Here is a 17,029-nt window from a genome sequence, read left to right on the forward strand (position 1 = left end):
TGCTTAGAAATTTCTTCTATCAGATACCCTAAATCTCAAGTTCAAATACCCTATCAGTTACCCTAAATCTCTCAAGATCAAAATTCCACAAATCTCTACAGCAGGGGCAAAAAGCCACCAGTCTCTTTGCTAAAACATAACAGGAGTCACCATTGTGCCAGTTCCTAACAAGTTCCTCATTTCCATCTGAGACAACCTAAGCCTAGACTTTATTGTCCATATAACCATCAGCATTTTGGGCAAGTCTCTAGGAAATCTCTTCCAAATTTTCCCACATTTTCCTGTCTCCTTCTGAGCCCTCCAAACTGTTCCAACCTCTGCCTGTTTCCCAGTTCCAAAGTCACTTCCACATATTCAGGTATCTTTTAGCAAGATCCCACTTCTGGTACTAATTTACTGTATTAGTCCATTTTCACACAGCTGATAAAGACACATTCAAGACTGGGAAATTTACAAAAGAAAGAGGCTTAATTGACTTACAGTTCTACATTGCTGGGGAGGCTTCAAAATCATTGCGGAAGTCAAGGAGAGGCAAGTCACATCTTACAGGGATGGCAGCAGGCAAACAGAGAGCTTGAGCAGGGAAACTCCTCCTTTTAAAACCATCAGATCTCATGAGACTTATTCACTATTAAAAGAATAGCATGGGAAATACCTGCCTCCATGATTCAACTACTTCCCATTGGGTCCCTCCCACAACACATGGGAATTCAATATAAGATCTGAGTGGGGACACAGCCAAACCATATCAAAAGGATATACAAAATAACCAGAAAACAATGAACAAAATGACAGGAATAAGTCCTCGCCTATCAATAATAACTTCGAATATGGGTTAAATTACCTACCTAAAAGATACAGTCAGGCTTAATGGATAAAAAATGACCCAACAACGTCTACAAGAAACTCACTTCACTTGTAAAGACACACACAGACTGAAAGTGAAGGGATGGAAAAAGATATACCACACAAACAGAAATCAAAAATAATCAGGAGTAGCTAAACTTACATCAGATAAAACAGACTTTAAGTCAAAAACTGTAAAAAGGACAAACAAGGTCATTATATGGTAATAAAGGGATCAATTCAGCAACAAAGTATAACAATTCCAAATATGCATGCAGCCAACACAAGCACATCCAGAGACATATAGCAAATATTATTAAATCTGCATGGAGAGATAGAGTCCAATACAATGATAGTTGAGAACTTCAATATCCTACTCTCAGCATTGGACAGTTCATCTAGACATAAAATCAACAAAGAAACATTAGATTTCAGCTGCACTTTAGACCAAATGGACCTAGCAGATATTTTCAGAATATTTCATCCAGCAGCAGCAGAATATACAATCATCTCATCAACACATGGAACATTCTCCAGGATAGACCATATGTTAGGACACAGAACAAGGCTCAATAAAATTTTAAAAATTAAAATCATATCAAGTATCTTCTCAGACCACAATGGAATAAAACTTGAAATCAATAAGAAGAAGAAATTTGGAAACTGTACAAATACATGGACATTAAACATGCTATTGAATAATCATTGGGTCAATGAAGAAATTAAGATGGACATCAAAAATTTTTTTTAAACAGAAAATGGAAACACATCATGCAAAACCTATGGGATACAGCAAAAGCAGTACTAGGAGGAAAGTTTATAGCAATAAATGCCTACACCAAAAAAGTAGAAAGATTTCAAATAAACAACCTAATGATGCACCTCAAGGAACTCAAAAAGCAGGAACAAATCAAACACACAATTAGTAGAAAGAAAAATATAAATAACATGGCAGAACCAAATGCAACAGAGACAAAAAAAATGCAAAGAATCAATAAGATAAAAGTTGGTTTTTTGAAAAGTTAAACAAAATTGATAAACCACTAGTGAGGCTAACCAAAAAAAAAAAAGAGACCCAAATAAATACAATCAGAAATGAAAAGGAGATATTACAACTGTTACCAAAGAAATAAAAATGATCATTAGAGGCTATTATGAACAATCATATGCTAACAAATTGGAAAACCTAGAGGAAAGGGATAAATTCCCAGACATACACAGCCTACCAAGATTGAACTAGGAAGAAACCGAAAATGTGAACTGACCCAAAATGAATAGCAGGTTTGAATCAGTAACAAAAAGTCTCCCAAAAGAGAAAAGCCTAGACAAGGCTTTTATGCTGATTTCTACCCAATTTATAAAGAAAAACAGACACCAATTCTTCTCAAACTATTCCCAAAAATTGAAGAGGAGGGAATTCTTCCTAACTCATTGTACAAGGCCAGCATTACCCTGATATCCAATCAAGACAAGGACACTACAAAAGGAGAAAACTACAGGCCAATATTGCTAATGAACACAGATGGTAAAATTCTCAGCATAATACTACGAAGCCAAATCTAATGATGAATGAAAAAGATAATATACCATGATTCAGTGGGATTTATCCCAGGAATGCAAAGATGGCTCAACATACACAAATCAATACATGTGATACATCGCATCGACAAGATGAAAGGCAAAAACTATCTGATCATCTCAGCAGATGCAGAAAAATCACTCAGTAAAACTTACCATTCCTTCATGATGAAAACTCTCAACAAATTAGGCAGAGAAGGAACACTTCAACCTAAGAAAAGGCATGTATGACAAATCTACAGCTAACATCCTACTCACTGGGAAAAATTGAAAAGCCTTTCCTCTAAGAACTGGAACAAGAGAAGGATGCCCACTTTCACCACTCTTATTCAACACAGTATGGGACATCCAAGCCAGAGTGATCAGACAAGACAAAGAAATAAAAGGCATCCAAATGGACAAAAGGAAGTCCAATTGTCTCACTTTGCAAATGACATAATCGTGTACCTGTAAACAGAAAAACCTAAAGACTCTACAAAAAAACTCTTAAAATAAATTAGGCTGGGCATGGTAGCTCATGCCTGTAATCCCAGCACTTTGGGAGGCCAAGGTGGATGGATCACCTGAGGTTGGGGGTTTGAGACCAGCCTGGCCAACATGGTGAAACCCTGTCTCTACCAAAAATACAATTAGCCAGGCATGGTGGTAGGTGACTGTAATCCCAGCTACTTGAGAGGCTGAAGCAGGAGAATCGCTTGAACCCGAGAGGTGGAGGTTGCAGTGAGCCAAGATTGCACCACTGCACTCCAGTCTGGAAAACAGAGTGAGACTCTCTCACAAAATAAAAAATAAAAAATAAAAAACATTTTTAAAAAAGGATGTATAATTCAGTGAAGCTTCAGGACACAAAATCAACATACAAAAATCAGTAATGTTTCTATATACCAGTAACAAACTAGCTAAAATAGAAATCAAGGAAGAAATTCTATTTACAATAGCTACAAAAATAAAATACCTAGGAATAAACTTAACCAAGGATGAGGAAAAAAAACCCCAAAAAACCTCTACAATGAAAACCACAAAACACTGATAAAATAAATTGAGAAGGACACAAACAAATGGAAAGGCATCTTATGCTCGTGGGTTGGAATAACTAATACTGTTAAAATGACCGTACTACCCGAAGCAATCTAGAGATTCAGTATAATCCCTATCAGTTATATTCTTCACAGAAACAGGAAAAAAAAAAAAAAACCCTGAAATTCATATGGAACCACAGAAGACCCCAAATAGCCAGAGCAATACTGAGCAAAAAGAACAAAGCTAGAAGCCTCACACTACCTGATTTAAAAATATACTGCAAAGAGGCCGGGCGAGGTGGCTCAAGCCTATATCCCAGCACTTTGGGAGGCCAAGGTGGGTGGATCACAAGGTCAGGAGATCGAGACCATCCTGCCTAACACGGTGAAACCCCGTCTCTAATATAAAAAAAAAAAAAAAATTAGCCAGGCATGGTGGCGGGCATCTGTAGTCCCAGCAGCTACTCGGGAGGCTGAGGCAGGAGAATGGCATGAACCCGGGAGGAAGAGCTTGCAGTGAGCAGAGATCACGCCACTGCACTCCAGCCTGGGCGACAGAGCAAGACTCCATCTCAAAAAGAAAAAAAAAACCATATATATATACACACACATATATATATGTGTGTGTATATATGTATGTGTATATATGTATATATATGTATATATGTATGTATATATGTATGTACGTATATATGTATGTATATACGTATATACGTATGTACGTATACATGTATGTATATACGTATATACGTATGTACGTATATATGTATGTATATACGTATATATGCATATATATACGTATATATGTATACATACGTATATACGCATATATATACGTATATATGTATATACATATATATGTGTATACACGTATACATATATATGTACATATATATGTATATGTACATATATATGTATATATGTATATGTATATATGTATATATACATATATATATAAGTATATGTGTGTGTGTGTGTATATATATACATATATATATATAACAAAGCTATAGTAACCAAAACAGCGTGTATTGGTATTAAAACAGACAGAAAAACAAAGGAAACAGACTAAAGAATCCAGAAATGAATCCACATATTTACAGCTAACTGATTTTCAAGAAAGCTGTCAAGAACATGCATTGAATAAAGGACACCCTCTTCATTAAATGGTGCCAGGAAAACTAGATATCCAAACACAGAATAAAACTAGACCCTTATCTCTCATCACTTAGAAAAATAAACTCAAAATCAGTTACAGACTTAAATGTAACAGCCACAACTATAAAACTACTGAAGTAAACACAGGAGAAACGCTTGAGAACAAAGATTGTATGGCTAACACTTATAAAGTACAAGCAACAAAAACAGACAAATGGGATTATATTATACTAAATGCCTTCTGTATATCAATTAAAACAATCAACAGAGTGAAAAGACAACACCCCTCCCTTACACCATACACAAAAATTAACTCAAGATGGCCTACAGACTTAAATGTAAAACCCATAACTATAAAAACGCTGAAGACAGCCTAGGCAATACCATCTGGTACATAGTGATGGGCAAAGAGTTCATGGTGAAGATGCCAAACGCAATTGCCACAAAAGCAAAAGTTGGCAAATGGGATCTAATTAAATGAAAGAGCTTCTGCACAGCAAAAGAAACTATCAAAAAATAAACAGACATTTCTCAAAAGAAAATATACAAATCGCCAAGTTTATGAAAAAATATTCAACATCACTAATCATCACGGAAATGCAAATCAAAACCACAATGAGATATCATCTCACACTTGTTAGAATGGGTATTAAAAAGACAAAGCACAACAAATGCTGGCAAGCATGTGAAGAAAAGGAAATTATTGTATATTTTTGGTGGGAATGTAAATTGGTACAGCCATTATGATAAAAAGTACAGAGATTTCTCAAAAAACTAAGAACACATCTACCATATAATCCAGCAATCCCACTCCTGGGTATATATCCAAAAAAAGATATCAGTGTATCAACGGGATACCCGTACCCCCATATTTACTGCAGCACTATTTACAATAGCCAAGATATGAAATCAATCTAAATGTCAATCAATGGATGAATGGATAAAGAAAATGGGAATATACGCACAATAGAATAGTATTTAGCCATAAAAAAGAACGAAATCCTGTCATTTTCAGCTAAATGGATGGAATTAAAGGTCATAACGTCAGGTGAACTAGGCCATGCACAGAAAGAAAACTATTGCATGTTCTCACTTATATGAGCAGCTTATGCTCCTGGAAATCAAAGCGGGGCCATATTTCAGGTCAGTAGGGTCAGGGATAGAGACCACAGTTATGGACTTGTGTGCCCTGGAACTATATAAAATTGATATCATGGAGATAAAGAGTAGAATGATAGTTACCAGAGGCTGGGAATAGGAGAGGTTTGAAAAGAGGTTGATTAATGGGTATAAAAATATATAATAGAAGGAATGAGATCTAGGGTTTATTATCACAGAAAGTGACTACAACAATTTATTGTATATTTCTTTTTTTAATTTCAATAGCTTTTAGGGAACAGGTGGTATTTTGTTACATGGATAAGTCCCTTAGGGGTGATCTCTGAAATTTTGGCATACCCATCAGCAAAGCAGTTTACCCAATGTACAGTCGTTTATCTCTCACCCCCTCCCACCTTCGCCCTGAGCCCCCAAAGTCCACTGTTTCATTCTTGTGCCTTCGCATCATCATAGCTTAGCTCCCACTTACGAGTGAGAACATGCAATGTTTGGTTTTCCATTCCTGAGTTACTTCATTTGAAATAATGGTCTCCAACTCCATCTAGGTTGTTATGAATGCCATTATTTTATTCCTTTTTAAGGCTAAGTAGTATTCTATGGTATACATATATATAACACATTTTCTTTATCCACAAATTGATTGATGGGCATTTGGGCTGGTTCTATAGTTTTGCAACTGTGAATTCTGCTGCTGTAAACATGTGTGCAAAAGTATCTTTTTCATATAATGACTTCTTTTCCTCTGGGTAGATACCTAACAGTGGGATTGCTGGATCAAATGGTAGATGTACTTCTAGTTCTTTAAGGAATCTCCATACTGTTTTCCATAGTGCTGGTACTAGATTACATCCCCACCATCAGTGTAAAAGCGTTGTCTTTCACCACATCCATGCCAACATCAATTTTTGTTTTTTGTGGTTTTTTTTTTTTTGCCTTTTGTTTTTAGTTTTTTTGAGATGGAGTCTCGCTCTCTCGCCCAGGCTGGAGTACAATGGTGCCATATCAGCTCACTGCAACCTCTGCCTCCCGGGTTCAAGCAATTCTCCTGCATCAGCCTCCTGAGTAGCTGGGATTACAAGAAACTGCCACCATGCCCAGCTAATTTTTACATTTTCAGTAGAGACTGGGTTTCACCATGTTGGTCAGGCTGGTCTCAAACTCCTGACCTCGTGATCCGCCCACGTTTGCTTCCCAAAGTGCTAGGATTACAGGCAGGAGCCACCGCGCCCGGCCCTCTTTTTGTTTATTTTACACGTGGTATTGCATTGTGGTTTTGATTTGCATTTCCCTGGTAATTAGTGATGTTGAGTATTTTTTCATATGTTTGCTGGCCATTTGTATATCTTCTTTTGAGAATTGTCTATTCATGTCCTTGGCACATTTTTTGATGAGATTATTTTTTTCTTGCTGATTAGAGTTCCCTGTAGATTCTGGACATTAGTCCTTTTTCAAATGCAGTTTGTGAAAATTTTCTCCCACTCTGTGGGTGATCTGTTTACTCTGCTGATTATTTCCTATGCTGTGCAGTAGGCTTTTAGTTTAATTAAGTCCCATCTATTTATCTTTGTTTCTGTTGCATTTGCTTTTGGGTTCTTGGTCATAAACTCTTTGCCTAAGCCAATGTGTAGAAGCATTTTCCAATGTTATCTTCTAGAATTTTTATGGTTTCAGACCTTAGATTTAAGTCTTTGATCCATCTTGTGTTGATTTTTGTATAAGGTGAGAGATAAGGATCCAGGTTTATTCTTCTACATATGGCTTGCCAATTATCCCAGCACTATTTGTTATATAGGGTGCACTTTTCTTACTTTGTTTTTGTTTACTTTGTCGAAGATCAGTTGGCTGTTAAGTATTTGGCTTTATTTCTAGGTTCTCTACTCTGTCCCATTGGTCATGTGTCTATTTTTATACCAGCACTATGCTGTTTTGGTGAGTATAGCTTTGTAATATAGTTTGAAGTTGGGTAATGTGATGCTGCTAGATTGGTTCTTTTTGCTTAGTTTTGCTTTGGCTTTGCAGACTCTTTTTTAGTTCCAAATGAATTTTGGCATTTTTTTTTTCTAGTTCTATAAAGAATGATGATGGTACATTGATAGGAACTGCACTGAATTTGTAGACTGCTTTTGGCAGTATGGTCATTTTCACAATATTGAGTCTACCCATCCATATGCATGGAATGTGTTTCCATTTGTTTTTGTCATCTATGATTTCTTTCAACAGTGTTTTGTAGTTTTCCTTGTAGGGGTCGTTCACCTCCTTGGTTAGGTATATTCCTAAGTATTTTATTTTTACAGCTATTATAAAAGGGTTTGAATTGATTCTCAGCCTGGTAGATGTTGGTGTATAGCACTGCTACTGATATGTGTAAATAGATTTTGTATCCTGATAAATAGATTTATTGCGTATTTCTAAATAGCAATAAGATTTGAAATATTCCCAACACAAAGAAATGATCAATGTTTGAGGTGATTAATATCCTAAAGACCCTGAGTTGATCATTACACATTACATGCATGTACCAGAATCTCACATAGACCCCATAAATGTGTACAATTATTCTCCATCAAAAACATTTTTTTTTAAAGAAACATGCAGGAATACACTGTACCTCTTCCTTGCTGTCTCTGGATATTGTCACATGAGGACTTGACATGCGGATTGTGGCAGCCTCTGTGACCAAGAGCAGAAGACAATAGCAGCATAGAAACCTCAAATGAAAAACCTAACATCTCAAGCTACTAATTTAGCCAACCTTGGCATCAGCTATCTCTGGTCTGAGTATATGAGGTGATAAGCCCCCACTGTTCAAGTTGGGTATCTATCAATTGCTGCAGAATAGAAGTTAATGAGGCTTCCTCCTCCTGGATCCCCTACTAGACCCTGACATGCCCATTCAGTCACAGGCAGAAAGGGAAGCACAGGATAAGGAGACCTGGCTGACTGTGACAGACGCAGATCTTACCTGTCCTGCTTAGAACACTCAAAGCTCAATTGGTTAAACAAAAAAAGGAAAAAGACAATAAGGAATATAGCACTCCCCAGATGCAACTTAATCTAACACTCTATACTTTAGATTTTCTAGACATACATAGAAATCAGACCACTACTTCTGCAGAACATTTTACTGGTAAAAATAATAGCCCACGTGAGGGAAAACTGATTTGGTGGAAAGAAAACAAAAACAAAACATGGGAAATAGGTAAGGTGATAACATGGGGGAGAGGTTTTCTTGTGTTTCACCTGGAGAAAATCAGCTTCCTGTTTGGATACCCACTAGACATTTGAAGTTCTACAATGAACCCATCAAGATGCAAATGAAAGTGCGTCTGCAGAGACAGTAAACCCGCAGTCGAGCATCATCGACTCGCAGGGTGAACAAAATGGTGATATCAGAAGAACAGATGAAGTTACAATCCACCAAGGAAACGGCACATGTGGAGAGCCAGGGAGAGGAAGAGAAAGAAAAAGAGACAGAGATCAGAGAGAGACACAGAAAGTGAGACTGGGGAGAGAGATAGTGTAAAAGAGAGAGAGAGAGACCGTAAGAGAAGGGAGACAAAGAGATAAAAGGTGCGAGTGAGCAGGTGAGGAGAAAGACTGAAAACTATGAGAAACATCAACTAAGACACAAAGGAGGTGGGAGACTGCCTGGGTGCCGCAGCACCCACACCGTCCTCTTGCCCTGTCACTTGGGTTAAAACCACCGGAAATTCCACTATTGCAAATTTTGTATTAATCCTTGTATGTCTGTCTTTTCTATTTTTAGTCTACAGGTGTATCCAGCAGCTTCAGAGAGACAGCGACCAGTGAGAAGGGGCCATGACGATGGTGGTGGTTTTGTCAAAACGAAAATGGGGATATGTAGGGAAAACAAAGAGAGATCAGACTGTTACTGTGTCTACATAGAAAGGGAAGACATAAGAGACTCCATTTTGAAAAAGACCTGTACTTTAAACAATTGCTTTGCTGAGATGTTGTTAATCTGTAGCTTTGCCCCACCCATTTTGACCCAATCTGGAGCTCACAAAACATGTGTTGTATGAAATCAAGGTTTAAGGCATGTAGGGCTGTGCAGGACGTGCCTTGTTAACCAAATGTTTGCAAGCAGTATACTTGGTAAAAGTCATCACAATTCTCTCATCTCAATAAACCAGGGGCACAATGCACTGTGGAAAGCCGCAGGGACCTCTGCCCTTGAAAGCTGGGTATTGTCCAAAGTTTCTCCCCATGTGATAGTCTGAAGTATGGCCTCGTGGGATGAGAAAGACCTGACGGTCCCCCAGCGCAACACCCATAAAAGGTCTGTGCTGAGGTGGATTAGTCAAAGAGGAAAGACTTGCAGTTGAGATAGAGGAAGGCCACTGTCTCCTGACTGCCCCTGGGAACTGAATGTCTCGGTATAAAACACGATTGTACATTTGTTCAATTCTGAGATGGGAGAAAAACCACCCTATGGTGGGAGGCGAGACATGTTTACAGCAATGCTGCCTTGTTATTCTTTACTCCACTGAGATGTCTGGGTGGAGAGAAACATAAATCTGGCTTACATGCATGTCCAGTCATAGTACCTTCCCTTGAACTCCATTATGACATAGATTCTATTGCTCACGTTTGTTGCTGACCTTCTCCTTATTATCACCCTGCCCCCTACGACATTCCTTTTTGCTGAAATAATGACGATAATAATCAATAAAAACTGAGGGAATTCAGAGACCTGTGCCAGTGCAGGTCCTTAGCATGCTAAGCGCAGGTCCCCTGGGCCCACTGTTGTTTCTCTATACTTTGTCTCTGTGTCTGATTTCTTTTCTGTCTCTCATCCCACCCGACAAGAAATACCCACAGGTGTGGAGGGGCAGGCCACCCCTTCAGTATGAGATTACAGGCATGAATAACCCCACCTGGCCACCTAACTCACTCTTGAGAGGCCAGAAGTGATGCTGGAACTTTCTTCCTCTGTGGGTGAAAAAGGGAAAATTAGGGAGAACAGAAGGCATGAGAGATGCAGCGATGGATATGTCTATATGGAGCTTCTGTCTGCATCCAGTACAAAATGCATCTGTAGGCACCAGGTTTAAGAGTGAAATCCTGGAGTCTTGTCTGTTAGCATTCTCCTTCCCCACAAACCAGAGAGGGAATATATTTGCTCCAGCACACCCGGATGTAGGAAATGTCACATTCCTATTTCTGTAACTTCAGTTAAATCTGCTCTGAGTCCCTGGATGCCTGGCAGGTGGAGAATTCAATCTTGTCGTTACGAGCATTCCTTTCCCTTCTCCATGGGCTTATGTAAGAATTCTGGGCTTACACACTGTTGGAAAGCCAGGTAGGAACTACATCCCCCGAACTCTCCATTTTTCCAGCTGCTCATGATCCATCAACCTTCTTTGGGCCACCTGCTATAGCAAGACCTGCCTCACAGCAGCATTCCACTGACCCACAGGCTCAGCCCCAGGGACCCTTACTAGAACAGGTCTCCACTATGCATGGGAACTCACAAAAACCTTCTCTTCATCTTGGCTTCCTCTGATATCCAGCCACTCCCCCACTTCTCATCTTAAACACAGTTCCTTCCCATCGTTCCAAAACTGGGGGACTGTCCAGCCAAATTCTCTGCAGACACCAAAGCTTCACCCGTCCTCTTCAGGGAGGTGATGCAAGGGCATCTGATTTCTTTGGAAGCCCAATTCTGGCCTCTCTTTGGGGTGGGCTGAGAGTGGGAACCAGACTCTCTTTTCCAAATGTCATGTTTATCTTGTTCATCATTATATTATCTCCAATCCCTGGCACATAGTAGGCACTACAGACTGACACATAGTAGGTGCTATTAGTGTCTGTATAATGGGACTCTTGAGCTTGAAGCTATTAGCAGAAACCTGCCAAGCAAAAGGATGGAAAACCAACCACCAAAAAAAAAAAAAAAAGAAAAGAAAAGAAAAAGAAAACAATCGTGGCTTTGAGCTCTAAACACACAAGGCACTAGCTCAAGTTTGGGCAATTTTAATACAACAGCCATTTTGCCTCCAAACAAACTGGCACTGGAAACCTCCCTCTGCCTCTTAAAGAGAACCAGTTTCCCTTTATCTAAGTGGGCAGCATTTCTCCCCGGTGGCAGTACCCAGCCCACTGCCACCAGCAAAGGACTGCAGCCAGGAGCCAAGAGCTTGATAGTTTAAAGAATAGATCTTATAGGGAAAAACAAAGTAACATCCACATAAATCTGGAACTACCACCACTTTCCAGAGGCCAAATCTCATTTGTAAATTCTCTTGCATGTCAAGCACCTTGCAGTCAGCTCAACTACACACTTTTGGGATTCGTTGCAGAGAAGAGTGAAGGTCATCTGCAAAATAAAGGAACCAGGGCTCAGAATTCCCAGAGCACTCCATGACAGAGGAGGTGAGTAGAAAAGGGAAGGGTGAAGTCAAAGAGAGAAGTCAATGAGTTGGCCAACACCAAGCAAGGATCATGGGACCCTCTCCACGGCCCCACATCTCAAATGAAGTCAACAAAACCCATCAATGCTTGGTGTAAGTGTTGTATGCTCCTGGAAATGAAAGCAGGGGCCACATTTCAGGTCAGTAGGGTCGGCGGTAGAGGCAGTGGTCATGGACTTGTGGGCCCTGGAGAATGGGATGATTCTGAGACACTGAATCCCTACACTGATCTCAGTAGAAATCTCAGGTAGGGCTTCAACATTCGTGGACAAAGGACTCTGTGGGCCTCAGAGCAACAGCCTTGGTGCATGTCCCGGCTCCATCAATCCCAACTGGGGCTTTGAACAAGTTACTTATTTTTTTAACTAACGTTATTTTAATTGACAAATCATAATTGTACACATTTATGTGATGTTTTGATATGTGTATACAATGTGGGATGATTAGATCAAACTAATTAACACGTCCATCCCCTAATTTACTGACAATTTTCATGATGCGACATTTGAAATGTACCCACTTAGGTATTTTGAAAGATACATTATTATTGACTATAGTCACGCTGCTGTGCTATAGATTTCAAAACATATAATCCAGCAACCCAACTTCTGGATATAGACCAAAAAAAAATCAAAACCAATATGTCGAAGGGATCCCTACATTCCTATGTTCACTGCAGCTCTATTCACAATACCCAAGATATAGAATCAACCTAAGTGTCCATCAGTGGATGAAAGGATAAAGCAAATGTACTATATACACACAACGGAATACTATTAACCCTTAAAAAAGAAAGAAATCCTGTCATTTTCAACAACATAGATGAACTTGAAAGACATTGTGTTAAGTGAAATAAGCCAGCACAGAAAGACAGATACTGCATGATTTTATTATATGTGGAATCTAAAGAAGTTGAACTCACAGAAATAGAGAGTAGGACAGTGGTTATCCAGGGATGGGGTGAAGGAAAGGGAGGGGATGGGAGTCACTGGTCAAAGGGTACGAAGTTTCCAATAGGAAGAATAAGTTTTAAACAAGCTAAACTCCTCTGAAAGCTCAGTTCCTCATCTGTAGAGCACGGATACATCATTAACCTTCTAAGGATGTTGCTGTGAGAGTAAGAGATGATGTTCAGCACAATACCTAACGCACAGTCAGGTCTCCTTAAGCTTGAACCTGCATGGCCATGACCTCTACATCTCAGGACAGAAAGGCTCACAGCCAGTGTCTCAGTTCCCAATGAAAAGTGGATCCCAGACCAGGCTCAACAGCAGGATCCCTAGGGGATACCCCAACCTACTGAGTCAGAATCACCAGAGGTAGAACCTGGGTATGGATGTATGTGTGTGTGTGTGTGTGTGTGTGTGTGTGTGTGTGTGTGTGTGTGTGTGTATGTACAAGAGACAGGGTCCTGCTCCGCAGTCCAGGCTGGAGTGCAGTGTCACAATCATAGCTCACTGCAGCCTCAAATTACTCCTGGCTTCAATCCATCCTCCCGTCTCAGCCTTCAGAGTAGCTGAGACTACAGGCACATGCCACCAAGCCCGGATACTTTTTTTTTTTTCTTCCTTTTGGAGAGAGTCTCACTCTGTTGCCCAGGCTGGAGTGCGATGGTGCAATCTTGGCTCAATGCAACCTCTGTCTCCTGGGTTCAAGTGATTCTCATGCCTCAGCCTCCTGAGTAGCTAGGATTACAGGCATACACCACCACACCAGCCTAATTTTGCTCTTTCATTGTTGTTTCTTGTTTGTTTTTCACAAATAGAACTTCTTATTTGCCACTGTTTTAAGTCTGAACTTTAAACAGATTCTTGGACTGGTGGTTCATATCCATCAGCTCATTCAACTTTAGCATGTGTCTCGTCCCTAGTGGGTTTTCCAGAACTACTACCTTCACCATGAAGCTCCATGCCTTTCAAATCCAGGGTTCTCCAGCATTTTTACTTTTCTAATGAAGACATCATAGAGAGGATAAATTGGCAAGCCTTTTCTATATCTTTTCCAATGTTGTCTGGAATCAATTTATTGACCACTTCTTTCAAGTCATTTGTCTGCACCTCTCAGGTCATGATTTCCATCATCTTCTTCTGGATTTGGCAGACTGTTGTTGCTGAGCATAAGAGGTCTTCAGTATCTGATTGTTGTGTTTTTTAGTAAAACCAACACAAAACAGATGAAACAAGTAACCATCGGTAGTCTTGACATCAACATGAGCTTCAATCATTGTTGAACATTTTTCAACCATGGAACATATTTTGTCACAGGTAAGACCCATGCCATAGAAGTTAGTCAGGCAGTTTTTGCCCTGAACATCTTCAGTAATCAGCTTGAATTTTCTAAATGCAACTTCATCATTCTGCAAATCCGCAAGACTCATTTCAAACACAAGACCCTTGAGACCATCAGATGCAATTTGGGTTCCTTGGGTCCTGGCGACCAAGTCTTTCCAGTATTTCTTATATTGAACATAGCAGGTGTTTTCACATCATACTGATCTTTCTTAGAGAATGGACCAACTACTTTCTTCTCAACTCCCTTTTTGCCACCTTTCATAAGGCACTTGTTCTTAACAACCGCCATGGTGCTGCTTGGAGTACCAAAAGGCTAAATTTTATATTTTCGGTAGAAACGGGATTTCAGGATGTTGGCCAAGCTGCTCTTGAGCTCCTGATGTCAGGTGATCTGCCCGCCTCTGCCTCCCAAAGTGCTGGGATTACAGGTGTGAGCCACTGCACCCAGCTGTTATTTATTTTTTCTTTTTTTGTACAGACAGGGTCTTGCCATGTTGCCAAGGCTGGCCTGGAACTCCTGGCCTCAAGCAATCCTCCCACCACAGCCTCCCAAAGCACTGGGATTTCAGGTGTGAGCCACCATGCCCAGCCTGGAATCTATTTTTAAAGCAATCAAGTGTTGAATAAAATTGCAACTTGGGCTGTTTTTTCTTTGCATTTTTTACATTTCAATGGTTTTCAATATATTCAGAGATATACACAAACATTACCAATTTTAGAACATTTCATGACCTCAAAAAGAAACCTCGTACCCTTTAGCTAACATCCCCATCCTCCCATGCCCCTACCAGCCCTAAGCAACCACTAATCGACTTCCTATTTCTGTAGATTTCCATCTGAATGAAATCATGTAGAATGTGATCTTTCAACTGTTTTGAAGGTTCATCCACGCTGTAGCGTATGTACTTTCCTCCTTTTTGTGATCAAATAATATTCCACCATGTGGGTAGACAACAATAGGTGTATCTCTTCATCTGGTGATAGGCATTTGGATTAATTCTCTCTTTGGGTTATTAGGAGTGATGCTACTGTAATTATTCATGTACAAAATTTTGTGTGGACCTGTGCTTTCATTTTTGAATATGAAAATATTGCACATCTCCAAGGAAGACATACAAGTGGCCAATAAGCACATTAAAAGATGCTCAATGAAATTCATCATCAGGGAAACAGAAATCAAAACCACAATTAGATACCACTTCATACCCATAAGCATGGCTAGAATCGAATATAGAGAAAATTGGCCTGGTGCAGTGGCTCATGCCTGTAATCCCAGCACTTTGGGAGACCGAGGCAGGTGGGTCACCTGAGGCCAGGAGTGTGAGACCAGCCTGGCCAACATGGTGAAACCCTGTCTGTACTAAAAAAAATACAAAAATTAGCCAGGCATGGTGGCAGGTTCCTATAATCCCAGCTACTCGGGAGGCTGAGGCAGGAGAGTAACTTGAATCTGGAGGCAGAGGTTGCAGTGAGCTGAGATTGTGCCACTGCACTCCAGCCTGGGCGACAGAGCAAGACTTTGTCTCAAAAAAAAAAAAAAAAAACCAGAAAATAACAAGTTTTGGTGAGGATGCAGAGAAACTAGAACCTTCATACACAGCTGGTAGGAATTATAATGGTGTAGCCACTGTGAGAAACAGTTTAACAACTTCCCAAACAATTCTACATAGAGTTACCAAATGACCCAGCAATTGTACTCCTAGATATAGGCCCAACTTGGGCTCTTTCAATCTATGAAAAATGAACTGTGGGTACTTGGCAAGAACAAAGAGGGAGAGAGGCAGAAATAGTGCCATGAGGGCACAGTGATTGGTCTCTAGTACACATGGCTTCTACTGCAACTAAATGACTTCATCAGTTGCTCAGAAAAAAAAATCACCCTCTGCTCCAATCGTGGAGGAAGAAGTGTGGATTGGACCTGGTGAGCCACGGTAAGACTGACTGCTAAACTTTATGAATGATGAGGGGATTTGCACGTATAATCTTAACTGTACATCAAATCTTGATTTTTTATTTTATCCACTGTCTTTGAAAACCTAACTCTTGACTAAGAACTGACTTTCCTGTACTTGTTGTTGACTCTAAGTAAATTTCCAATTCCACATAGTCCAAAGATGATGTGCTGAGAAATCTCTCAAAGGAAAAATGCTAAGAATACAGGCAGAGTTATGCGACAAATTTTGCAGAATTAACACAAATTGCACTTGTGGGTATGAAGAACAAAACATCATGGGTAAAGAAAAAAGTGTTCTTCATTCTAGTAGATGCTGCAGGATGAGGCCAATCAAGGTGTCTGCCCAGCCAGACCTTGGGCTCTTACCTAGTTTGTGTTAGAGTCAACTCTGAGGGAGTCTGTATTTCAGTCATCTTTTTTTTTTGACATGGAATCTTGCTCTGTCTCCCAGGCTGGAATGCAGCGGTGTGATCTCAGCTCACTGAAACATCTGCCTCCTGGGTTCAAGCGATTCTCCTGTCTCATCTTCTCAAGTAGATGGGACTACATGTGCATGCCACCATGCCTGGCTAATTTTTGTATTTTTAGTAAAGACGTTTCATCATGTTGGCCAGGCTGTGCTCAAATTCC

At 39.9% G+C, this 17,029-nt stretch overlaps 1 pseudogene; it reads right to left on the reverse strand.

Annotated features, from left to right (window-relative positions):
* Nucleotides 1-10,648: 10,648 nt before the first annotated feature.
* Nucleotides 10,649-16,479, reverse strand: LOC129398587 (small ribosomal subunit protein eS1-like; annotated as a pseudogene).
* Between the last annotated feature and the right edge of the window lie 550 nt (nt 16,480-17,029).

This window comes from Pan paniscus, chromosome 7, assembly GCF_029289425.2.
Source record: "Pan paniscus chromosome 7, NHGRI_mPanPan1-v2.0_pri, whole genome shotgun sequence".
In the NCBI taxonomy this organism is placed as follows: domain Eukaryota; kingdom Metazoa; phylum Chordata; class Mammalia; order Primates; family Hominidae; genus Pan; species Pan paniscus.